The 26,950-nt window shown below is 42.4% G+C and overlaps 1 protein-coding gene across 3 annotated transcripts in view; it reads left to right on the top strand.

The window, feature by feature from the left end:
• NUDT14 (nudix hydrolase 14) overlaps positions 1-26,950 on the top strand; it is a 99,119-nt gene that overhangs the window by 13,066 nt on the left and 59,103 nt on the right. Inside the window, exon 1 of one of the 3 annotated variants that reach the window (XM_077819481.1) lies at positions 18,178-18,293. The exons of the other annotated variants lie outside the window; for them this stretch is intronic. The gene's annotated coding sequence lies outside the window, so the exon portion shown is untranslated. Of the gene's footprint in view, positions 1-18,177; positions 18,294-26,950 lie in introns of those variants that run through there. 3 annotated transcript variants of the gene reach the window in all.

Raw genomic sequence — 26,950 nt, 5'->3', positions numbered from 1 at the left:
GATTGTTTGATGGCTGCTTAAAAGCATATTGAGCTTGAAGCGACAACATTGAGCAGCAGTGTGTAGAAGTCTTGTTTTCCAGCAGGTCTGTCATAGTTGTTTGTTTATGCAGCTGCACTTAGGACTCTTTTTGCTTTTGGCATTATCACAATCATGGTATTCGTAAAATATTGTGATTCATTTAATAAGTGGACTATTGTAGACAGCTTTCAATGAAAAGAGCCTTTCAGCACTACCTTAGGAAACTCTTGATAATTCCACCAATCAAAGTTTTTCAGTTCTTCGCATGTGTATGATTTTTTTTTTTTTTAATGGAGCATTTGCTAGAGTGTTTTGTCTGCAAGGCATATGTTTGTTTTAAAGACTTAATACACCTTGAAGCTTGATCAATAACTTGTCCGAGTTGGAGTGCTTAGATGAGTCAATGGCAGGTCCATGAGAATCTTGACATTCTCTCAAGTTGGAGCAGCAGAAAACCTATCATCATAGTTGTCAAGGTTCCTTCCCCACTCTGAACTCTAGGGTACAGATGTGGGCACCTGCATGAAAGACCCTCTAAGCTTATTCTTACCAGCTTAGGTTAAAAGCTGCCACCACCAAAGTGTTACACAAAGAACATGGGAAGTGCCCACTTGGAGACGTCTCCCCCCCAAAAATATCCCTTCAAGCACTACACCCCCTTTCCTGGGGAAGGCTTGATAAAAATCCTCACCATTTTGCATAAGTGAACACAGACCCAAACCCTTGGATCTTAATAACAATGAAAAAGCAATCAGGTTCTTAAAAGAAGAATTTTAATTAAAGAAAAAGTAAAAGAATCACCTCTGTAAAATCAGGATGGTAAATACCTTACAGGGTAATCAGATTCAAAACATAGAGAATCCCTCTAGGCTAAACCTTAATTTACAAAAAGACACAAAAACAGGCATATACATTCCATTCCGCACAATTTATTTTATCAGCCATTTAAACAAAACAGAATCTAACCCATATCTAACTAGATTGTTTACTAACTCTTTACAGGAGTTCTGACCTGCATTCCTGGTCTGGTCCCGGCAAAAGCATCACACAGACAGAGAGAACCTTTGTTTTCCCCCCCCTCCAGCTTTGAAAGTATCTTGTCTCCTCATTGGTCATTTTGGTCAGGTGCCAGTGAGGTTATCTTAGCTTCTTAACCCTTTACAGGTGAAGGGGCTTTTCCTCTGGCCAGGAGGAATTTAAAGATGGTTAGCCTTCCCTTTATATTTATGACAACAGTCCAAAAGAATGATCAGAATAACTGCTTACTGGATATTTATCACTGATCTTACTTACTGTTTAAAGAGTTTCTAGTGTACCAATATGCACACCATTAATATTATAAAAGTGCTATTAATTGTCCAATGTAAACATTGTTAAATGAGAGAAAATTTAAAGATAGTCTTATCAGACCCAGCAGTTTAGGACTGGCAACAGCCTAATCAGGGAAAATGTTTCATCAGAAGAAAGAAAAACTAGAACATTTTGTTTTTATTAAACAATAATAAAGTGAAAGAGGGAAATTAAAAACTAGTGACCATTTTGCCAATGTGATATCTTCCCATTTATTCTATATAGGCTCTTGTACAGCCCAGATCTCTATACTAGGTGAGTGCCTTCCAGTACTGAATTGAAGGATGTGATGAACATCTGTCTGGTGTGGTTTGTTTTCTCCCTCATCTCCAAGGGGAGAACTGTGTATACAGTGTGGATTTTGTTGTTGTTTTTTTTTTCAAATGTACATGGTGCTATGTGTGTGTTAGAGTAGGCAGGTCGAAGAAGTATGCCTTGCAGGTAGAGCTAAAAGTTAGTGATGGTCCTTAGTTCCTGGGTGAGTTTGTCCCTGTTGGTCTCCGGAGAAATCTCTTGTCTCCTTCATGGGTGAGCTTTACCCTTACAGTAAAAAGGTCCATTGTGCCTGAGAAGCAGAGATGTTGACCATGGTCTTCATTGTGGAACCATAGGCTCTTTTGTTATGCTGGGCTTAGGCCATTGAATGCCTGGAAGATAAGGACTGACACCTTGACTTTCTAGTCCCTTGGAAGCAAGTGGAGAGAGCAACGGACAGGTTTGATGTGTGTGCAGGAGCCTGTGTTATTGAGGAGATGTACAGAATACTGCAATGTTAGCTGGAGGTTCCTAGGCCTTCACTATAAAAGGACCTGGGGTAGAATTGATTGGCTGGACTTCCCTTGAGATTCTAAAGCAGAGCAGGACTTCTTCTCTACCTTCCTTGCATCATGGAGATACCTAGGTGCAGCAACTGGCTTTGTTCCCAACGTCACTGGAACTCACTAAGGGCCTACAGGAGTTTGTGTATTGCTTGATAACCTTTGCTAATCTTGTTAATACTTGTTCTTTGTTGACCAAAACCATATCTGTATTTGATGCAAGGCATATTTCATTGAGCTGCACTCCTGCATTGACTTGATTTGTGAATCTAAAAACATTTTCTCTTACAGGGCTTAAATAATAATTAGCAAACAGACACTTTATTAAATAAATTTACATATCACATGCTTATGGTTTAGCAAGTGGATTTACAAAACTGTGTGGCCTAAGAGAAATCCATACATCACAGATACTGCTTTCTAATCCAGTTTCTAATAATCCATGACTAAACAGACAGGTACCATGCTTTTCCCAGTCGAACATTCTGCTGCAGGTGATTTAGTGAAGTGATTAAATCAAGACAGAGCTTATTGGCTGCAGTAAAAAAGTAATATTGCTGTTGAAACTAGTATCCTCACTCACCTGTCTCCTGACTCTTGAATGCAGGTCTATCATATTTTCAAAAAGGTTACAGAACAGGGGATGGAAGGGGTTGTTTCTTTCCCTGCTGGTTACTCTTCAGCTGAGGAAGGTATAATGGGGTTTACAAACTCCATACTGAGCATAGGCAGAAGGGAAAGGAGTGTCTTTCCCCACTTACAGGCAATCAGGCTGACCACCCCCCAGCCCAGCTGCCAGAATGTCCAATCATGCAGGCATGCACCCCCACCTGGGACCAATAAGGAAAACAAGCCCAGCTATAAAGGAAGGACAGAGAGGAATGGGGATCCTACACAGCCTGGGATAGGAGAGGTGCAACAGCCCCACACCAGGCTGCCTCCAAGAAACTGATAGGGTGACAAAGGAAAACTGCAAACCCGGGGTTTTTAGGGGCTGATTGACTCATTTTAGGTTAAGTGGATGGACTGGGCTAATGGGAGATGAATAGAGGGAGACCAGTTAGGAGAAAGCTAGGACTTCTGGAGAGACTGCTCAAAAGAGCTGTTGACAAAGTGGTACCAGAAGTCGGGTTGACTTTAATGGTCCCTGCAGAAAGAAAAGCTAAAAAAATCCAAACAACCAACACAAAATCTCTTAACTTTTTGCTGATATATACCCGAGTGCTAGGAGGTGAATCAGCCCCTGCAATAGTTGACTGACTCACAAGCACAGCAACAACCGAGGCAACAACAACTGTTTGAACAGATGGCATTGCCCCAGCAACAGTTGTTGCAATGGATGGCAGACCTGATACCAGATACTCTTCAGGGTCCCGCCACGGGGAATGTGTCCCCTGCACTTCAGGGAACTACTCTGACCCTGATGCTTTCTTAGATGACGACAGATAATGACCTGGAGTCATTCTTGGTAACTTTTGAAAGGGTGACCATGGCCTGTCAATGGCCCCCAGTGCAGTGGGGACTCCAGCTCCTTCCATTCCTTATTGGGGAAGCCCAAGCATCATACCGGGGACTTGAGGATACAGCAGGTCAGGACTTTGAACAGGTGAAGGCTGCCATATTGTATCAGCTAGGTCTAGATGAAGAAATCTGTCAGCGTTTCTGCTATAAGCTATACCCCCCAAAAGCTTAGCTACAGACAACTGCCCAAAGACTAAAGGACTTCTGCCAGCATTGGTTAAAGGGTTTCAAATGGGACCCCAGAAAGCAGAACACGCAGTTAGTACAGATTCTTCCACTGGTGGGCTACGACTTTGTTTGCAGACACAGACCAGTAGTCCTAGTGGATACAACCTGATTTATGGGGGACTACATGACTGCTCATAGAATCATAGAATATCAGGGTTGGAAGGGACCTCAGGAGGTCATCTAGTCCAACCCCCTGCTCAAAAGCAGGACCAATCCCCAATTAAATCATCCCAGCCAGGGCTTTGTCAAGCCTGACCTTAAAAACTTCTAAGGAAGGAGATTCTACCACCTCCCTAGGTAACGCATTCCAGTGTTTCACCACCCTCCTAGTGAAAAAGTTTTTCCTAATATCCAATCTAAACCTCCCCCACTGCAACTTGAGACCATTACTCCTTGTCCTGTCCTCTTCTACCACTGAGAATAGTCTAGAACCATCCTCTCTGGAACCACCTCTCAGGTAGTGAAAGCAGCTATCAAATCCCCCCTCATTCTTCTCTTCTGCAGACTAAACAATCCCAGTTCCCTCAGCCTCTCCTCATAAGTCATGTGTTCCAGACCCCTAATCATTTTTGTTGCCCTTCGCTGGACTCTCTCCAATTTATCCACATCCTTCTTGTAGTGTGGGGCCCAAAACTGGACACAGTACTCCAGATGAGGCCTCACCAATGTCGAATAGAGGGGGACGATCATGTCCCTCGATCTGCTGGCTATGCCCCTACTTATACATCCCAAAATGCCATTGGCCTTCTTGGCAACAAGGGCACACTGCTGACTCATATCCAGCTTCTCGTCCACTGTCACCCCTAGGTCCTTTTCCACAGAACTGCTGCCTAGCCATTCGGTCCCTAGTCTGTAGCTGTGCATTGGGTTCTTCCGTCCTAAGTGCAGGACCCTGCACTTATCCTTATTGAACCTCATCAGATTTCTTTTGGCCCAATCCTCCAATTTGTCTAGGTCCCTCTGTATCTTATCCCTGCCCTCCAGCGTATCTACCACTCCTCCCAGTTTAGTATCATCCGCAAATTTGCTGAGAGTGCAATCCACACGATCCTCCAGATCATTTATGAAGATATTGAACAAAACCGGCCCCAGGACTGACCCCTGGGGCACTCCACTTGACACCGGCTACCAACTAGACATGGAGCCATTGATCACTACCCGTTGAGCCCGACAATCTAGCCAGCTTTCTACCCACCTTATAGTGCATTCATCCAGCCCGTACTTTAACTTGCTGACAAGAATACTGTGGGAGACCATGTCAAAAGCTTTGCTAAAGTCAAGAAACAGTACATCCACTGCTTTCCCTTCATCCACAGAACCAGTAATCTCATCATAGAAGGCGATTAGATTAGTCAGGCATGACCTTCCCTTGGTGAATCCATGCTGACTGTTCCTGATCATTTTCCTCTCATGTAAGTGCTTCAGGATTGATTCCTTGAGGACCTGCTCCATGATTTTTCCAGGGACTGAGGTGAGGCTGACTGGCCTGTAGTTCCCAGGATCCTCCTCCTTCCCTTTTTTAAAGATTGGCACTACATTAACCTTTTTCCAGTCAGCCGGGACTTCCCCCGTTCGCCACGAGTTTTCAAAGATAATGGCCAATGGCTCTGCAATCACAGCCGCCAGTTCCTTTAGCACTCTCGGATGCAAGTCGTCCGGCCCCATGGACTTGTGCACGTCCAGCTTTTCTAAATAGTCCCTAACCACCTCTTTCTCCACAGAGGGCTGGCCATCTATTCCCCATGTTGTGATGCCCAGCGCAGCAGTATGGGAGGTGACCTTGTTAGTGAAGACAGAGGCAAAAAAAGCATTGAGTACATTAGCTTTTTCCACATCTTCTGTCACTAGGTTGCCTCCCTCATTCATTAAGGGGCCCACACTTTCCTTGGCTTTCTTCTTGTTGCCAACATACCTGAAGAAACCCTTCTTGTTACTCTTGACATCTCTTGCTAGCTGCAGCTCCAGGTGCGATTTGGCCCTCCTGATTTCATTCCTACATGCCCTAGCACTATTTTTATACTCTTCCCTGGTCATATGTCCAACCTTCCACTTCTTGTGAGCTTCTCTTTTATGTTTAAGATCGGCTAGGATTTCACCGTTAAGCCAAGCTGGTCTCCTGCCATATTTACTATTCTTTCGACACATCGGGATGGTTTGTCCCTGTAACTTCAACAGGGATTCCTTGAAATACAGCCAGCTCTCCTGGACTCCTTTCCCCTTCATGTTAGTCCCCCAGGGGATCCTACCCATCCGTTTCCTGAGGGAGTCGAAGTCTGCTTTCCTGAAGTCCAGGGTCCGTATCCTGCTGCTTACCTTTCTTCCCTGTGTCAGGATCCTGAACTCAACCAACTCATGGTCACTGCCTCCCAGATTCCCATCCACTTTTGCTTCCCCCACTAATTCTTCCCGGTTTGTGAGCAGCAGGTCAAGAACAGCTCCGCCCCAGTTGGCTCGTCTAGCACTTGCACCAGGAAATTGTCCCCTACGCTTTCCAAAAACTTCCTGGATTGTCTGTGCACTGCTGTATTGCTCTCCCAGCAGATATCAGGAAAATTAAAGTCACCCATGAGAACCAGGGCGTGCGATCTAGTAGCTTCTGCGAGTTGCCGGAAGAAAGCCTCATCCCCCTGGTCCGGTGGTCTATAGCAGACTCCCACCACTACATCACTCTTGTTGCTCACACTTCTAAACTTAATCCAGAGACACTCAGGTTTTTCTGCAGTTTCGTACCGGAGCTCTGAGCAGTCATACTGCTCCCTTACATACAGTGCTACTCCCCCACCTTTTCTGCCCTGCCTGTCCTTCCTGAACAGTTTATAACCATCCATGACAGTACTCCAGTCATGTGAGTTATCCCACCAATCTGTTATTCCAATCACGTCATAATTCCTTGACATCACCAGGACCTCCAGTTCTCCCTGCTTGTTTCCAAGGCTTTGTGCATTCGTATATAAGCGCTTGAGATAACCTGTTGATCACCCCTCATTCTCAGTATGAGGCAGGAGCCCTCCCCTCACAGACATTGCTGCCTGTGCTTCCTCCCGGTATCCCGCTTTCCCACTTACCTCAGGGCTTTGGTCTTCTTTCCCTGGTGAACCTAGTTTAAAGCCCTCCTCACTAGGTTAGCCAGCCTGCTTGCAAAGATGCTCTTCCCTGTCTTCGTAAGATGGAGCCTGTCTCTGCCCAGCACTCCTCCTTCATGGAACACCACCCCATGGTCAAAGAATTCAAAGCCTTCTCTCCGACACCATCTGCGTAGCCATTCGTTGACTTCACTGCTCAAGCCATCTAGGGGCCGTCTGCCTCAGAAATACCTGCTCCATGCATAAGGGAGAAGGAAATAAAGTTCCAAAGGTGGGGGGGGGTCCCATTTTGGGTAAACTCCAAGAAAACACAGACACCTAACAGGTCGTTGGGCCTTATGGGTGACAGACGTGCCTCTCAGGGTCTGTGAGGTAAGATTCCCCTGAGACAGCAAGCCTACAACTTTAAACAATCCATGTACAGCATGCCCCACACCAATGTAGGAACCTGATCGTGTATTACTCCTATCAATGGCAGGGACAGGTTTTGCAACTGTCCCTCCATGGAATGTAATTTCGGGCAGGTGTGGACAAAGAGAATAGGGCCCTGCAAAAACCCTGGGACAGTGAATGGCCCAGAAACACTGGCCCTCATAGACACAGGGTGTGACCAGATGTTTCTCAGGGAGCAGATAGGGGGAACAGTAGGGAAGCTGGCAAAGGAGGAAGTTGCCCCTAAATGCATCCATGGAGATATTCTGTGGTATCCCAGCATGATAGTAAAATTGACTACTGACAGGAGCCAAGGTCATATGAAGGTATATGTGTTTCCAGATTACCCCTACCCAGTGATATTAGCCTGAGTCTGGCTGTATTTTCCAGAACTCTTACAGAAGTTTGCCTTAACACAGGAGCCTGAAGAAGGTGCTCCAAAAGAAACATTAGAGCTCCTGTTCCCTTTTAAGGACCCTAATGTATTTAAATACTGGCCTAGAAGGAAAAAGTTACCTAGAGAGAAGTGGATAGACAGGAAAGAGCAGAGAGAAGTGAGAGGCTACCCCCTCCATACACATAATGGAGACAACAGACTCTGTAGTCAATCCAGGAGATGCAGAAGATGCATCTCTGTGTGGACCCAAAGAGGCGAACGGGCTTCTAGGATTTCTGCATGGAACAAAGAAACCATGAGACTTGAGCAAGTGGCAGTGACAGACCCCGTGAAGGCATTTTGTCTTTAAGTGGGACTTGTTCTATCACGTAGACCAGGACAAGCCAATGCAGGAGAAACAGACCAATTACTAGTGCCCTAGGTATACATTTGTGAGCTTCTACACCTAGCACACGTAATCTCATGTGTGGGACACCTTGGGAAGGATAAGATACAGTCTAGGACCCTGTCCCGATACTTTTGGCCAGGGGTCCTTAAAGAAGTTGAGAATTTCTGTGCATTGTGCCTTGAATGCCAATTAGAAGCCCCCAAAGGAGTTCCATGGGCTCCACTAGTACCTCTTCCCTTGGTGGAGACCCCCTTTGAACGAATAGGCATCAACCTTATAGGCCTCCTAGAGAAGTACCTCCAGACACCAGCATATACATGTTATTGTGGACTACACCAGCTGATATGCAGAAGCCATATCACTCCTGTCAATGAATGCCAAGACTATCACTAATGAGCAGCAGAGGGCCTTTATATGGGAAGGGATTCCCAAAGAGCCCCTGATAGATCAGGGAACAAATTTCATGTCCTGGCTGATGAGAGAGGTCTGTGGTCTACTGACAGTTAAAGTATTATGTACATCCGAGGATCATCTGCAGACACGGCTTATTGGAAAAATTTAATCAGATGCTAAAGAGAAGTCTTAGGAAATGTATTACTCTGGACTCTTTGACAATGGGATCAATTACTCATGGCCCTATTCTTTGCCATTAGGGAACTACCCCAAGCTTCTACAGGATTTTCACCACTTGAACTGCTATATAGGTGATAGCCAAGAGGCATACTAAACCTGGTGCAGTAGATATGAAAACTAGGGTCCAAGAGCTGAAAACCTTGTACAATATGTCTTAAAGTTATGTGTGAGACTGGAGACTATGGGGGCTTACACTAAAGAAAACCTCAAAGAAGTACAGGAATGACAGTAACATTATAACAAAGGGGTACAACTATGCACCTTCCAGCCAGGTGACAGAGTTCTACTGCTTTTTCCAAGCTCTAAATCAAAGCTGATGGCCCAGGCCCTTATGAGGTGGTAAAGAAGGTAGGACCATGCACTATTTAATCAGACAACTAAGGGGCATGCCCTCCCCAAATTTGCCAGGTAAGTTTGCGAAAGCCAGGGAAGGTCTCTTCATCATGCTATGTCCTGAGAAACCAGAACTGGAACCCCAAATTAACAACTGCCTGTAAGAAAGCTCAGTGCCCCTTGAGAGAACTTAAACCAGAAGCAAAAGGAACAGGCACTCCAACTGATGGCCACTTTTACAAAGGTATTCTCAGCCCATCCTGGGGAGAGGTCCTTTTTTCACCATCACAGAATAGGGAACCAAGTGAAATAATATGGGAAGAGCTCTGACCAATCCCCAACAAATTGACAAGGGTTGTTGAGAGCACTCAAGGCCATGTTAGAACTCGGGGACAATAGAGGAATCCCAAAGTGACTTGATGAGTACTGTTGTGCTGGTTCCAAAGCCAGATGACTCACTGCATTTCTGTATAGACTTCAGAAAGGTTAACGCTGCTTGCCCTTCAGGTTACACAAAGTGGCGGCTATTTTTCAACGTTTGAATGACCAGTTACTCTAACAGCATAATCAATATGCAGCGGCATACTGGAAGAACATAGTAATTTATAGAAAGGATTCCCATCTGGATAAAATAGCTGCCATTCTCCAGTCACTGAGAGAAGCCAGTTTAACAACTAACCCAGCCAGTGTGTGATAGGAAAACAGGAAGCCCGTTACATGGTCAGTGGAGGGAAAATCCACCTGTTGGTGGATAAGGTTCATACCTTACAGGCACATAAAACTGTCAAAAGGCAAGTTCGGGCCATCCTAGGTCTAGCTAGCTACTATCATTGGTTCATATCACATTTTCCCATCATAGTAGCTGCAATAACCAACATAGCTAAGGGCACCACCTCAAAATAGGTCTTATGGATACCCAGATGCAAACTTCAAGAAGGAATTTGTATTGCAAACAGATGCATTGGATGTATGGGTAGGGGTGGTCCTTTCCCAAGAGGTAGATGGAGAAGAACGCCCAATAGTGGACATCAGCCAGAAACTCTTTCCTCACGAGTTTGGTGATACTTGGTGATAGAGAAGGAATGCGTGGCCACCAAGTGGGCAATAGAAAGCTTATGGCACTGGGTCCTGGGGAATGAATCGACATTAGTTACAGATCATGCTCCCTTGTGCAGGCTGAATTTACTGGAAGAGACAAACCCGAGGATCGTGAGATGGTGCCTGTTATGGTATCCGGAAGGCATATGATTGCAACAGCTGGCAGGAAGTTTGCATTGCAGTGCTGATTTTTCTGTCAAGAGAAGTAGCCTTTCCCAGTCAAGGCTGGGCCTCAGCCTTGAGGGGTGGATATGTAATGGGGTTTACAAGCCTCATACTGAGCAGAAGGGAAATGAGAGTGCCTGTAAGTAGGGAATCAGGCTGACCACGCCACAGCACAGTTGCCAGAATGGCCAATCATGGAGGCATGCATCCCCACCTGGGACCAATAAGGAACACGAGCCCAGCTATAAAGGAAGGAGAACAGTGAGAGATGGGGGTGCAAAATAGCTTGAGATAGCAGAGGCGCAACAGCTGCACACCAGGCTGCCTCCAAGAAACTGACAGGGTGACAAAGGAAAACTGCAAGCCCTGGGTTTTTAGGGGCTGATTGACTCATTTTAGGTTAAGTTGATGGACTGGGCTAATGGGAGATGAATAGATTCATAGATATTTAGGTCAGAAGGGACCATTATGATCATCTAGTCTGATGACCTGCACTACGCAGGCCACAGAATTTCACCCACCACTCCTGCAAAAAACCTCTCACCTATATCTGTGCTATTGAAGTTCTCAAATCGTAGTTTAAAGACTTCAAGGAGCAGAGAATCCTCCAGCAAGTGACCCGTGCCCCATGCTACAGAGGAAGGCGAAAAACCTCCAGGGCCTCTTCCAACCTACCCTGGAGGAAAATTCCTTCCTGACCCTTAATATGGCGATCAGCTAAACCCTGAGCATGTGGGCAAGATTCACCAGCCAGATACTACAGAAAATTCTTTCCTGGGTAACTCGGATCCCACCCCATCTAATATCCCATCATAGGCCATTGGGCCTATGTACCATGAATATTTAATTACCAAAACCATGTTATCCCATCATACCATCTCCTCCATAAACGTATCAAGTTTAATCTTAAAGCCAGATAGATCTTTTGCCCCCACTGCTTCCATTGGAAGGCTATTCTAAAACTTCACTCGTCTGATGGTTAGAAACCTTCATCTAATTTCTAGTCTAAATTTCCTGATGACCAGTTTATATCCATTTGTTCTTGTGTCCACATTGGTACTGAGCTTAAATAATTCCTCTCCCTCTCCGGTATTTATCCCTCTGATATATTTATAGAGAACAATCATATCTCCCATCAACCTTCTTTTGGTTAGGCTAAACAAGCCAAGCTCCTTGAGTCTCCTTTCATAAGACAAGTTTTCCATTCCTCGGATCATCCTAGTAGCCCTTCTCTGTACCTGTTCCAGTTTGAATTCATCCTTCTTAAACATGGGAGACCAGAACTGCACACAGTATTCCAGGTGAGGTCTCACCAGGGCCTTGTATAATGGTACTAAAACCTCTTTATCCCTACTGGAAATACCTCTCCTGATGCATCCCAAGACCGCATTAGCTTTTTTCATAGCCATATCACATTGGTGGCTCATAGTCATCCTATGATCAACCAATACTCCAAGGTCCTTTTCCTCCTCAGTTACTTATAATTGATGTGTCCCTAGCTTATAACTAAAATTCTTCTTATTAATCCTAAATGCATGACCTTACACTTCTCACTATTAAATTTCATCCTATTACTATTACTCCAGTTTACAAGGTCATCCAGATCCTCCTGTAGGGTCTCCTGTCCTTCTCTAAATTGGCAATACCTCCCAGCTTTGTATCATCCGCGAACTTTATTAGCACACTCCCACTTTTTGTGCCGAGGTCAGTAATAAAAAGATTGGTCCCAAAACCGATCCTTGAGGAACTCCACTGGTAACCTCCCTCCAGCCTGAGAGTTCACCTTTCAGTAGGACCCGTTGTAGTCTCCTCTTTAACCAATTCCTTATCCACGTTTCAGTTTTCCTATTGATCCCCATCTTACCCAATTTAACAAATTCCCCATGTGGCACAGTATCAAATGCCTTACTGAAATCTAGGCAAATTAGGTCCACTGCGTTTCCTATATCTAAAAAATCTGTTACTTTCTCAAAGAAGGAGATCAGGTTGGTTTGGCACGATCTATCTTTTGTAAAACCATGTTGTATTTTGTCCCATTTACCATTGACTTCAATGTCCTTAACTACCTTCTCCTTCAAAATTTTTTCCAAGACCTTGCATACTACCGATGTCAAACTAACAGGCCTGTTGTTACCCGGATCACTTAGTTCCTATTTTTAAGAAAGGGGAAAAATGTTAGCAATTCTCCAATCATACGGTACAACCCCTAAGTTTACAGATTCATTAAAAATTCTTGCTAATGGGCTTGCAATTTCATGTGCGAATTCCTTTAATATTCTTGGATGAAGATTATCTGGGCCCCCCGATTTAGTCCCATTAAGCTGTTTGAGTTTCGCTTCTACCTCAAATATGGTAATGTCTACCTCCATATCCTCATTCCCATTTGTCATGCTACCATTATTCCTAAGATCCTCATTAGTCTTATTAAAGACTGAGGCAAAGTATTTGTTTAGATATTGGGCCATGCCTAGATTATCCTTGACCTCCACTCCATCCTCAGTGTTTAGCAGTCCCACTTCTTCTTTCTTTGTTTTCTTCTTATTTCTTATTTCTATGACTGTAGAACCTTTTGCTATTGGTTTTAATAGAGGGAGACCAAAAAGAAAAGGAGTACTTGTGGCACATTAGAGACTAACAAATTTATTTGAGCATAAGCTTTCGTGAGCTACAGCTTCCTTCATTGGATGCATTCAGTGGAAAATACAGTGGGGAGATTTATATACATAGAGAACTTGAAACAATGGGTGTTACCATACACACTGTAACGAGAGTGATCACTTAAGACTAGCTATTACCAGCAGGAGAGTGGGGGTGGGGGGGAGGGTGGAACCTTTTGTAGTGGTAATCAAAGTGGGTCATTTCCAGCAGTTGACAAGAATGTCTGAGGAACAGTCGTGGGCAGAATAAACAAGGAGGTGGTGGAGGGTGAGAAAACCTGGATTTGTGCTGGAAATGGCCCAACTTGATGATCACTTTAGATAAGCTATTACCAGCAGGACAGTGGGGTGGGAGGAGGTATTGTTTCATATTCTCTGTGTGTATATAAAGTCTGCTGCAGTTTCCACGGTATGCATCCGATGAAGTGAGCTGTAGCTCACGAAAGCTCATGCTCAAATAAATTGGTTAGTCTCTAAGATGCCACAAGTACTCCTTTTCTTCAAGGAGAAATAGTTTTACTTTGTGTAATGACCCATCCACTCCCAGTCTCTTTTCAAGCCTAAGTTAATTGTATCCAGTTTGCAAATTAATTCCAATTCAGCAATCTCTCATTGGAGTTTGTTTCTGAAGGTTTTTTTGTTGAAGAATTGCAACTTTTAGGTCTGTAATCGAGTGACCAAAGAGATTGAAGTGTTCTCCGACTGGTTTTTGAACGTTATAATTCTTGATATCTGATTTGTGTCCATTTATTCTTTTATGTAGAGACTGTCCAGTTTGAGCAATGTACATGGCAGAGGGGCATTGCTGGCACATGATGGCATATATCGCATTGGTAGATGTGCAGGTGAACGAGCCTCTGATAGTGTGGCTGATGTGATTAGGCCCTATGATGGTGTCCCCTGAATAGATATGTGGACACAGTTGGCAAGGGGCTTTGTTGGAAGGGTAGGTTCCTGGGTTAGTGGTTCTGGTGTATGGTTGCTGGTGAGTATTTGCTTCAGGTTGGGTGGCTGTCTGTAAGCAAGGACTGGCCTGTCTCCCAAGATTTGTGAGAGCGATGGGTCGTCCTTCAGGATAGGTTGTAGATCCTTGATGATGCGTTGGAGAGGTTTTAGTTGGGGGCTGAAGGTGATGGCTAGTGGCGTTCTGTTACTTTCTTTGTTGGGGCTGTCCTGTACTAGGTGACTTCTGGGTACTCTTCTGGCTCTGTCCATCTGTTTCTTCACTTCAGCAGGTGGGTATTGTAGTTGTAAGAATGCTTGATAGAGATCTTGTAGGTGTTTGTCTCTGTCTGAGGTGTTGGAGCAAATGCGGTTGTATCATAGAGCTTGTCTGTAGACAATGGATCGCGTGGTGTGGTCTGGGTGAAAGCTGGAGGCATGTAGGTAGGAATAGCGGTCAGTAGGTTTCCGGTATAGGGTGGTGTTTATGTGACCATCGTTTATTAGCACCGTAGTGTCCAGGAAGTGGATCTCTTGTGTGGACTGGTCCAGGCTGAGGTTGATGGTAGGATGGAAATTATTGAAATCATGGTGGAATTCCTCAAGGGCTTCTTTTCCATGGGTCCAGATGATGAAGATGTCATCAATGTAGCTCAAGTAGAGTAGGGGCATTAGGGGACGAGAACTGAGGAAGTGTTGTTTTAAGTCAGCCATAAAAATGTTGGTATACTGTGGGGCCATGTGGGTACCCATAGCAGTGCCGCTGATTTGAAGGTATACATTGTCCCCAAATGTGAAATAGTTATGGGTGAGGACAAAGTCACAAAGTTCAGCCACCAGGTTTGCCGTGACATTATCGGGGATACTGTTTCTGACGGCTTGTAGTCCATCTTTGTGTGGAATGTTGGTGTAGAGGGCTTCTACATCCATAGTGGCCAGGATGGTGTTTTCAGGAAGCTCACCGATGGATTGTAGTTTCCTCAGGAAGTCAGTGGTGTCTTGAAGATAGCTGGGATTGCTGGTAGCATAGGGCCGAAAGAGGGAGTCTACATAGCGGACAATCCTGCTGTCAGGGTGCCAATGCCTGAGATGATGGGGCGTCCAGGATTTCCAGGTTTATGGATCTTGGGTAGCAGATAGAATGCCTCAGGTCGGGGTTCCAGGGGTGTGTCTGTGCGGATTTGTTTTTGTGCTTTTTCAGGAAGTTTCTTGAGCAAATGGTGTAGTTTCTTTTGGTAACCCTCAGTGGGATCAGCAGGTAACGGCTTGTAGAAAGTGGTGTTGGAGAGCTGCCTAGCAGCCTCTTGTTCATATTCTGACCTATTCATGACGACGACAGCACCTCCTTTGTCAGCCTTTTTGATTATGATGTCAGAGTTGTTTCTGAGGCTGTGGATGGCATTGTGTTCTGCACGGCTGAGGTTATGGGGCAAGTGATGCTGCTTTTCCACAATTTCAGACCGTGCACGTCGGCAGAAGCACTCTATGTAGAAGTCCTGTCTGTTGTATCGACCTTCAGGAGGAGTCCACCCAGAATCCTTCTTTTTGTAGTCTTGGTAGGAAGGTCTCTGTGGGTTAGTATGTTGTTCAGAGGTGTGTTGGAAATATTCCTTGAGTTGGAGACGTTGAAAATAGGATTCTAGGTCACCACAGAACTGTATCGTGTTCATGGGGATGGAGGGGCAGAAGGAGAGGCACCGAGATAGGACAGATTCTTCTGCTGGGCAAAGAGTATAGTTGGATAGATTAACCATATTGCTGGGTGAGTTAAGGGAACCTCTGTTGTGGCCCCTTGTGGCATGTAGTAGTTTAGATAGTTTAGTGTCCTTTTTCTTTTGTAGAGAAGCAAAGTGTGTGTTGTAAATGGCTTGTCTAGTTTTTGTAAAGTCCAGCCAGGAGGAAGTTTGTGTGGAAGGTTGGTTTTTTGTGAGAGTATCCAGTTTTGAGAGCTGATTCTTAATCTTTCCCTGTTTGCTGTAGAGGATGTTGATCAGGTGGTTGCACAGTTTCTTTGAGAGTGTGTGGTACAAGCTGTCAGCATAGTCTGTATGGTATGTAGATTGTAATGGATTTTGTACCTTCAGTCATTTTGGTATGATGTCCATCTGTTTGCATTTGGAAAGGAAGATGATGTCTGTCTGTATCTGTATGAGTTTTTTCATGAAGTTGATAGATTTCCACTCCATACGGCTAAATTCAGTGCCTTGCATAATGACAGGTTTCAGAGTAGCAGCCGTGTTAGTCTGTATTCGCAAAAAGAAAAGGAGTGCTTGTGGCTAACAAATTTATTTGAGCATAAGCTTTCGTGAGCTACAGCTCACTTCATGAGATGCATTCAGTGGAAAATACAATGGGGAGATTTATATACATAGAGAACATGAAACAATGGGTGTTACCATACGCACTGTAACTAGAGTGATCACTTAAGGTGAGCTACCAGCAGGAGAGCAGGGCGGAAAAAACCTTTTGTAGTGATGAGGCTCCAGTCTCTTCAGGGGCGTGGGTTTGGATCCCACCACTGCCACCAGTTGTCACGGAGTCCCTGGATGCTCTGGAACTGCTCCCTACAAAGCCAGTCAGGACTCTGGTGAGGTCTCCTCTCTGGGAGCAGCTTCCACCTTCCTGGGTCTGATCTCAGAGCATTCAGCATCCTCTGCCCCTCCGTGAGCTTCCCACACCGAGTCCGCCCAGGTGGGGTCCTGGGGAAGCCAGAGGGTCCTGGCCCTCAGCTCCACAGTTAGACAGGACTCTCAGCCAGCCAGTAAAACAGAGGTTTATTAGTTGGAAGGAACATGGTCTAACACAGAGCTTGTAGGTACAGAGAACAGGACCCCTCAGCCGGGTCCATTTTGGGGGACAGTGAGCCAGACAACCACATCTGCACTTCACTCCACGTCCCCAGCCAGACCCAACTGACTCCCCCTCCAACCCCTCCTCCTCTGGGCTTTGTCCCTTTCTCGGGCCAGGAGGGCACCTGATTCCTTTGTTCTCCAACCCTTTAGCTCTCACCTTGCAGGGGGGAAGGGCCAGGCCATCAGTGGCCAGGAAACAGGGTGTTGGCCATTCTCTGCGTCCAGACCCCTGCACACACCTGCCCTGTAAGGCTGTGCAATGATCATGTACCCTTATCCCACCACCTAGATACTTAAGAACTGCATAGGGGAAACTGAGGCACCCCCACAATATTCAGAGAAAACATTAAGAACAGTCCCACTTCGTCACATCATAGGACTTCTGGAGAGACTGCTGAAAAGAGCAGTTCACAGAGAATTCAAAATGGGCAATATTTAAGAGACCATGGCATTCATTAGCAAAATGACTATAAGAGGAATAAGAAATATTAGCAAATGGTGGTTGTTGTTGACATGTTCCTAAAGCGTTAGTGACAGCTTAAGCCATGGTTTTATTGTGTTCTCAGTGCTGTTTTCCTACTTCCATCCTCGTGTGATCCAGCCACTGCAGATCTGTAAAACTTGTATGGCACACTAAGTGGGTCTAATGATGAAAGGATAGTTTCTTCCCTTCTCTTGAATGAGGGTCTTGACACTGGGCAGCAAAGACTGGAATGAAAGGAGAGATTTCATTTGTGTGGTAGTAGACTTGGGACTGATCATTTTAGGGTTCATTCTCTCACTCTGCAAACTATTCTCATGTCTGCTGGTTGCCAGGTTGTTCTTAGCTACCCGCACTCAAATGTAGTGAGAACTGCCCGCAAAGCCCCCAGAAATCAATGGAAAGACTCGCTGAATTAAAGCGGCTCTGGATCAGACTGAGACGAGGTCTTATCCTTCAGCAGCCACAGTTTCTTCTCTACCTTATACCCCTGAAGCCCCAGGAGAGTAAATGGAATAAAGTTGCCAGGGTGTAACTTGTGCAGAGCAAGAGTTTGACTGTGTGCATCATTCTGAAGAGATTACCCCTTCAGGCTTCTGTTTCAATGCAGTCTCTTTGATTTTGTTTACTTCTGTGTGGATAGTTGCTATTGTCTCTCAATCTACACTTTATCTATGGCAGGCCTAGATGTACTATGTCAGGTGTAAAATGATTTCCTCTGTCTGTCATTGGGTATCACTATTCTGAGATTCTCCAAGGACACCCTTTGTCTCTTTAGTTCTGCATCCAAAATGAGCATGCTGCCAGTGGAAACAGAAGAGACTGATAAAGGAGTTCCTGTTACAAAGAACATAAAATGAGCCTCAGAAACCCAGGAGATATTCTTCTTTGCAGGTAAAATCTTCAAAAGTCACCTACCCCTGAAAGAAAGTGAATGGGATTTAGGAGATTTTGGAAAATTGTACCCTACATCTTTATTTTTACTGTGCTCACTGGATGTGGAATATGCACAGTAAGCTTCTAAAATTTCTGACTATTACAGATGAAAATTTCCTAACTGAAAAAGTGGTTGTATCCAATATAGGAGAAATCTATGTAAGACCTCATCTTGACAGATAAAAAGGAACTGATCACAGAAATAAAAATTTATAGTAACCTTGGTAAAGTGATCAGGACTTGATCACGTTCATAATGTATAAACAATAAAATCCAGAGCAATAATGTATATACTTGGTACTCTAAAAGGGCCAGCTTCACAAAGCTGAAAACCAATTGTTAAGTTAGCTGGGAGAAAAAATTTAATCAGAAAATATGAATGATGATTGGGAATTGTTTATGAACACTTAATTAGATGCCTAAAACAGCCAGAGTCCCACAAATTGAGGAAGAAGGCTGTATTGATTTAAAAAAAACTGCTTTAGAGGGGAAGTGAAGTTAGCTATAAAAAATAATAGCTATTACAATTGGAAGAAAGGGAAAGTTGGTAGTACTGAATATAAATCAGAAGCTAAGAATTGTAGAAAATTGATAACGAAGCAAAGGTTGACACGGAGAAGTCTGTGGCCAGCAGAGTTAAGGAAAAGAAGGAGTTTATATTAGGAATAAAAAGAATACTCTCAATTATATTTGTCCATTACTAGATGGAAGTGACAGAATTATCAATAATAATGCAGAAAAGGCACAGGTGTTCAATAAAAATTTCTGCTATTTGGAAAAAAAAAATGATGTAGTAGTATCATGATACTATGGAATGGAAAGAGTGTTATCTTAGGAGACTGTTAAACAGCAGCAGCATTAATGTTAGACATTTCAGAGTCAGTAAGTCCAAATAATTTGCATGCAAGAGTTTAAAAAGAGGTGGCTGAGGAGCTCACAGGACCATTCACATTGATTTTCAATAAGTCTTGGAACACTGGCGAAGTTCCAGAAGACTAAAAGAAAGCTAATCTGCCAATATTTTAAAGGATAAGTGGATGACCTTGGTAATTATAGGCCTATCAGTCTGACATCGATCCTGCACAAGATAATAGACTCAATAAATATTAAGGGAGGATAATATAATTAGTGCGAATCAATATAGACTGAACATCCACACAGAACACCGTAAGGACTTAACTGGAGATCGATCTGAGTAGCTCTCAGTCTGTAAGATGGTTGCATCCATTTGGGTTTTGCCTTGATTTTAGTCACTTGGATTTTTTGCCTGCTGTGATTTTGCATACACCCTCTGCTAGCTTGCTTACAAAATTGGGAGGGAGATTGTTCAGCAGTTGTACTTGACAGCAGCCTTAGTTGGGATTCCTGGCTTTAGTCAATAATAAGGATGGTAAATGTCATGGGAACTTAAAGAATAAGTTAGAAGGGGTGAGTTCCTGTCTTTTGTATGCTGGTAAGTTCAACTTGTTGCACATATTTTTTGTTAGGGCTAAAAAATGTTCTACAGACAAACATTACTGACATATAAATCATATTTGAGCAATTGGCACATGAAGAGCAATAATGTAGACGAAGAACAAACTTTGGAGCATGTTAGACTTCTTACAAAAGGGTTGCAAAAAAAAGTAAGAAAATCAAGGGGGGGGGAAATTGCCAGAGAGGTGATTTTTTTTTGTGCTCTCGTTCTCTCTATATCAATTCATTTTCATCAAGACACCAGGAAAAATTCAAATACTCATAGTTTGTGTTCTGTGTCTTGGTTTTTGTGTTTGCCATTTCCATGAGATTTCTATAAAATAAAAAGATTTAAAGCTCCTGTTAAGGTTGAATCAGAAGTTTTCAGTTTAATTAGGGAGTTGTGACCAATGCCTGCATAATATAGTTGCAAGGACTCAAGAGGAAAACAAAGTATTGCGCAAGGTTAAATGGGAAGACACAAGTAGTTAATGAAGCCCAACAGAGATCCTTCAGAAATTGAAAGCCAAATGAAAGGAATATAAATTATTGTAGGTAAAATATGAGCTGAAAATAGATCCTGTCAAACTAACCTGATATCTTTTTTTAATGAGATTACAAGTTTGGTTGATAAAGGTAATAATGTTGATGCAATATAGTGTTGAAGTAATATACTTAGATTCCTGAAAGGTGTTTGACCTGGTACCACACAACATTTTGATTAAAAATACCCCTAGAACAAAATAAAATTAACATGGTACACGTTACATGGATTAAAAACAACCTAATTACAGGTCTCAAAATATAATTTTAAATGGGAAATCATTGATAGGTTGTGTTTCTAGTGGGGTCCTGGAGGGATCGGTTCTTTGCCCTATGCTTTTTAACTTTTTTATCAATGGCCTAAAAGAAAACAAAATAATCACTGATAAAGTTTGGAGATGACACAAAACAAAAAATAATGATGAGAATAGGTTACTAATCCAGAGTAATCTGGATTGTTTGGTAAACTGGACACAAGCAAACAATATGCATTTTAATATGACTAAATGTATACATCTAGGAACAAAGTACTTAGACCATAATTACAGAATGGGGCACTTTATCCTGGGAAGCAGTGACTGAAAAAAAAACTGGGGGTCATGATGGATAATCAGCTGAACATGAGCTCCCAGTGAATGCTGTGGCCAAAAGAGCTAATGGGATCCTTGGATGCATAAACGGGAATCTTGAGTAGGAGTAGAGATGTTATTTTACCTCTGTATTTGGCACTGGAATGACCACTTCTGGAATACTGTGTCTAGTTCTGGTGTCCACAATTCAAGAAGCATATTGATAAATTGGAGCAGGTTTAGAGACGATCCACAAGAATGATGAAGGGTTTAGAAAACATGCCTTATAGTGAGACTCAAAAGAGCTCAATCTGTTTAGCTTAATGAAGAGAAAGTTAAGAGGTGACTTGATTACAGTGTATAAGTACCTACATTGTGAACAAATATTTGATAATGGGTTAGTCAGTCTAGCAGAGAAAGCTATAACAATCCAATGACTAATTCAGACTGGAAATGAGGTGTACATTTTTACCAGTAAGAGTAGTTAAACATTGGAACAATTTGCCAAGTATTCTCCATCACCAACAATTTTCAAAATTCAGCTTGGATGTTTTTTCTAAAACATATGGTCTAGGAATTATTTTAGGAAAGTTCTATAGCCTATGTTATATAGGAGTTCAAACTAGATGATCGCTGTGGTCCCTTCTGGCCCTGAAATTGATGAACCTTTCAAAAAAACAAAACCAAAAAAACCCACCCCAGAACAGATTCAGTACTCTGCCTTCTTTCTGTATAGCAGGAAGGGGTTAAAGGTTTGCTTTTAATGTGAGAGTTCCTGGTTATCATTTCTGCTCACCCAGATAGGTTACAGGCAATCTTAATGAAGATTGAGCACAAAACTCCAAATGTCTGTTTTAAAAGCATTTATCTCAGCCCTTTTAGTCCCTGATCTTGCAAACACTTAAGCACATGCTTAACTTTATGCATGTGCGTTGTCCTGTTGAACTGAATGAAATTAAGCTTTTGCTTAACAACTTTCAAAATCGGGCCCACCGAGTGTGAGAGTTGAGGTTAGTGTTAAGGCTAACATTTAACATGTAATGGGACTGACTTTACATTAACTGAACAGTCTTAATTTTTGAAAATTCCTGGGTTTTGGTGTGGTTTTTTTGTTTGTCTGGGGCTTATGATCTTGCAAACTGAAATTGAAATTATTCTAGACTGTGTTTAATTTCTTGTTTATTGTCAAGAAGAAAGGTATAAGATGGGGGAGAGGGAGGTGCTGAAGGCAATAGCTGTAGTAAGTCCCTTGCTCTGCAGCCTTTCAGCAGTAGAGCTTGTAAGTTCTTCAGCAAGTACACATGTAATTATCTGTGCCACACATATGCAATAGATTTGTATTTTAGTGTGCCTCTGTAAATTTACAGAAACACTGTTCAAAGCCACATGCTCAGTGCATAGATTTCAAAGGGTTATCTCTTAAATCATTTTTTTTTATTTCAAACTATGCAAAGACATTTGTTCCTCATGAGTACTGTGTCCAGACCAAGTTTCAAACTTCAGCTGTTTTGATTTAGGTTTTTCTAAAATGTGTGGTCAGAAATTTTTAAACCGAGTGTATTTTCCCCTTCATCCTTGCCTTCCATTTTGCCCATTTTTTGGGGGTCGGGTGTAAATCAGTATGGAAAACGTCAGCACCAAAAATAAATGTATAGGAAAGTTATGAGACTATGAAAATGGGGTACAATCTATTTGCAGCCAAGCTCTAAATGCTAGGAAATTAGTCAAAATGCTATGAAGTTTAATTTTCAATTTAAATTCTGCCCTATATATTAAATATCATTACAGTTTTCTAAAGCAAACTGTGTAACTTTGCAATTGGTGACTTGCTGGAATTTATCAGAAGTTAACATGGTGCCAGAAGAGCCACATCTGAATCACAGGTTATAACCTTAAATTATATGCTGAGCTGATGGTGTAAAATGATGTTAGTGAAAAAAGTCATAAGTTTGACCTGCAAATATATCATGTTTCTTAGTGCAAGCACCACATCCCGACTCCTAATATTGATTTCAATAATCTTGGAAATTAAGTATGTTTTGTATGTAACGAGCAGTTGATTTTAATTACAATGTTATATTGCAAATGTGACTGAATTTAGCATATATTTAAATATAAGAAAAAAAACCCTGGTCAATTCTCACGTTTGTATTTCATTCAAATTTAATTGATAGCAATAGTAGGCATATGCAAAACTAAACTTCAGCCACTACATTATTGGAAATGTACACAATTTATCTTCTGTGTGTATCTGAAAAGCAAACTTCCCATGGATTATAAGGGAAGCTTTACTTACACATCAAAAATCTTAGTTGTACTGGCAGTTGATAGGTATGAAATAATGAAGTGGCTTGGCCCAGCTATTGCACTAATAGTTGAATAAACGAATGTGTGTTCTCAACTGTTTGTTTTACCTCCTAAAGTGTGAAAAAATGCACCTTTGAACAGTAAACTCTACTACTGTAACCATCTGGCTGCAGTTTCATTATGAACTCCCACTAAACTCTCGCTTTGAAGAGAAAAATTGATATGGGTTGTAAAAAATGATAGTCTCTGACCTTAGGTTGTGTGTTTTTCTGTGCTCCTCTGATGAGGTCTCTACTGATGTATACTATGACTTCTTTAAAAAGTAACTTAGCTGGCTAATGGCTTCAAACTAATGTGAGATACAGAATCACATCCATGCATCAGATTAGGTCTGATCTAGCAATGAGCAGAGCACGCTTAGTTCTTGTTCAAGTTACTTACAAACAAAATAGGTGCTGCACAGATCACAACAGTGCTAGTTTGCCCAAAACTGCAGTACCAATGAGTCTCAACTACACTGGTGGGACCACCTGTAGGGATACTTCAGCCTCCAAGATCTATGCCATCCCTGGTCTCGGTCATTATAATTGTCAATAAGTGCCAGCTGTAGCAGAAGTTTTTGTGATTTGGATGTGAACTAGGCTCATTTCATGTAGACTGCTGAATTACCATCAGTTAATTGGTTAAACCTCTAGGTTACTCATCTGCATTCGCTTTATATTTTACAGCTTAAGTTGTTTAAATATTGCAATTGGGGATTGATACCATTAGGGGAGGATCTATAAATGGAGATTCCCTATGTCCTCCTAATAAGGAGGAGAGGATGGAAGATGATAAAATGCAGGTAGGATCTGATGAGAAACAGTCAAAAGAAAAAAAAGTCCCATTCAATTACATCATGTAATGGCAGACAGCTAAAAAGTGACAAGTTTTTAAAGTGCTTATATACCAGTGCTAGAAGTCTAAATAATAAAGATGGGCAAACTAGAGTGCTTCATATTAAATGAGGATATTGATATAATAGCATGACAGAAACTTGGTGGAATGAGGATAATAACTGGGTACAAAATACATTGGAAGGATAGAACAGGACGAGGGGGAGGGGGAGTGGTACTATATGTGAAAGAAAGTGTAGAATCAAATGAAGAAAAAATCTTAAATGAACCAAACTGTACCATAGAATCTCTATGCACAGTAATTCCATGCTTGAATAGCAGTGGGGATGTTACAGACCACCTGACCAGGATGGTGATAGTGACTGTGAAATGCTCAGGGAGATTAGAGAGGCTATTAAAATAAAAAACTCAATAATAATGGGGGATTTCAAATATCTCCATACTGACTGGATACATATCACCTCAGGAAGGGATGCAGAGAGAAAGTTTCTTGACACCTTAAATGACTGCTTCTTGGAGCAGCTAGTTCTGGAACCCACAAAAGGAGAGGCAATTCTTGATTTAGTCCTAAGTGGAGCACAGGATCAGGTCAAAGAGGTGAATATAGTTGGACCGCTTGGTAACAGTGACCATAGTATAACTAAATTAAACATCCCTGTGGCAGGGAAAATACCACAGCGGCCCAGCACTGTAGCATTTAATTTCAGAAAGGGGAACTACACAAAACTGAGGAGGTTAGTTAAACAGAAATTAAAAGGTACAGCACCCAAAAGTAAAATCCCTGCAAGCTGCATGGAAACTTTTTAAAGACCATAACAGAGGCTCAACTTAAATGTAACCCCAAATTAAAAAACATAGTAAGAGAACCAAAAAAGAGCCACTGTGGCTAAACAACAAAGTAAAAGAAGCAATGAGAGGAAAAAAGGCATCCGTTAAAAAGTGGAAGTTAAATCCTAATGAGGAAAATAGAAAGGAGCATAATTTTTATTTTTTTTTAAGTACAGCAGTAGCAGGAAGCCTGCTAAACAACCAGTGGGGCCAGTGGACAATCAAGATGCTAAACGAACGCTCAAGGATGGTAAGGCCATTGCGGAGAAACTAAATGAATTCTTTGCATTGGTCTTCATGGCGGAGGATGTAAGGGAGATTCCCAAACCTGAGCCGTTCTTTTTAGGTGACAGATCTGAGGAACTGTCCCAGATTGAGGTGTCATTAGAGGAGGTTTTGGAACAAATTGATGAACTAAAGAGTAATAAGACACCAGGACCAGATGTTATTCACCAAGAGTTCTGAAGGAACTCAGATGTGAAGTTGCAGAACTACTAACTGTAGTCTATAACCTATCATTTAAATCAGCTTCTGTACCAAATGACTGGAAGATAGCTAATGTGATGCCAATTCTTAAAAAGGGCTCCAGAGGTGATCCGGCCAATTACAGGCTGGTAAGCCTGACTACAGTACTGGGCAAACTGATTGAAACTATAGTAAAGAACAATATTGTCAGACATATAGATGAACATAATTTGTTGGGGGAAGAGTCAACATAATTTTTGTAAAGGGAAATCATGCCTCACCAATCTACTAGAATTCTTTGAGGGGGTCAACAAGCATGTGGACAAAGGGGATCTAGTGGATATAGTATACTTAGATTTTCAGAAAGCCTTTGACAAGGTCCCTCACCAAAGGCTCCTAAGCAAAGTAAGCTGTCATGGGATAAGAAGGAATGTCCTCTATGGGTAACTGGAAAAAAGATAGGAAACAAAGGGTAAGAATAAATGGTCAGTTTTCAGAATGGAGAGAGGTAAATAGTGGTGTCCGCCAGGGTCTGTACAGGGACCAGTACAGTTCAACATATTCATAAATGATCTAGAAAAAGGGGTAAGCAGTGAGGTGGTGAAATTTGCAGATGACACAAAATTACTCAAGATAGTTAAGTCCAAAGCAGAATGTGAAGAGTTACAAAGGGATCTCACAAAATTGGGTGACTGGGCAACACAATGACAGGTGAAATTCAATGTTGATAACTGAAAAGTAATGCACACTGGAAAACATAATCCCAACTATTCATCTAAAATGATGGGATCTAAATTAGCTGTTACCACTCAAAGAGATCTTGGAGTCACTATGGATAGTTCTCTGAAAACATCCACTTAATGTGCAGCGGCAGTCAAAAAAAGCTAACAGAATTTTAGGAATCTTTAAGAAAGGAATAGATAATAAGACAGAAAATATCATATTGCCTCTATATAAATCCATGGTAAGCCCACATCTTGAATACTGCCTGCAGATGTGGTCGTCCCATCTCAAAAAAGATATATTGGACTTGGAAAAGGTTCAGAAAAGGGCAACAAAAATGATTAGGGGTGTGGAATGGCTGCTGCATGAAGAGAGATTAATAAGACTGACTTTTCAGCTTGGAAAAGAGATGACTAAGGGGGGATATGATAGAGGTCTGAAAAGGAAGTGTTGTTTACTCCTTCTCATAACACAAGAACTAGGGGCCACCAAATTAAATTAATAGGCAGCAGGTTTAAAACAAACAAAAGGAAGTATTTTTTTCATACAACACACAACCTGTGGAACTCCTTGCCAGAGGATGTTGTGAAGGCCAAGACTATAACAGGGTTCAAAAAAGAACTAGATAAATTCATGGAGGAGGTCCATTAATGGCTATTAGCCAATATGGGCAGTGATGGTGTCCCTAGCTTCTGTTTGCCAGAAGCTGGGAATGGGTGACAGGATGTATCGTTTGATGATTACCTGTTCTGTTCATTCTCTCTGGGGCACCTGGCATTGGCCACTGTTGGAAGACAGAATCCTGGGCTAAATGGACCTTTGGTCTGAC

This window comes from Eretmochelys imbricata, chromosome 6 (genome assembly GCF_965152235.1).
Source record: "Eretmochelys imbricata isolate rEreImb1 chromosome 6, rEreImb1.hap1, whole genome shotgun sequence".
Lineage (NCBI taxonomy): Eukaryota > Metazoa > Chordata > Testudines > Cheloniidae > Eretmochelys > Eretmochelys imbricata.
The sequence above is the reverse complement of the archived record's forward strand: the minus strand, read 5'-3'. Positions and strand labels throughout refer to the sequence as shown.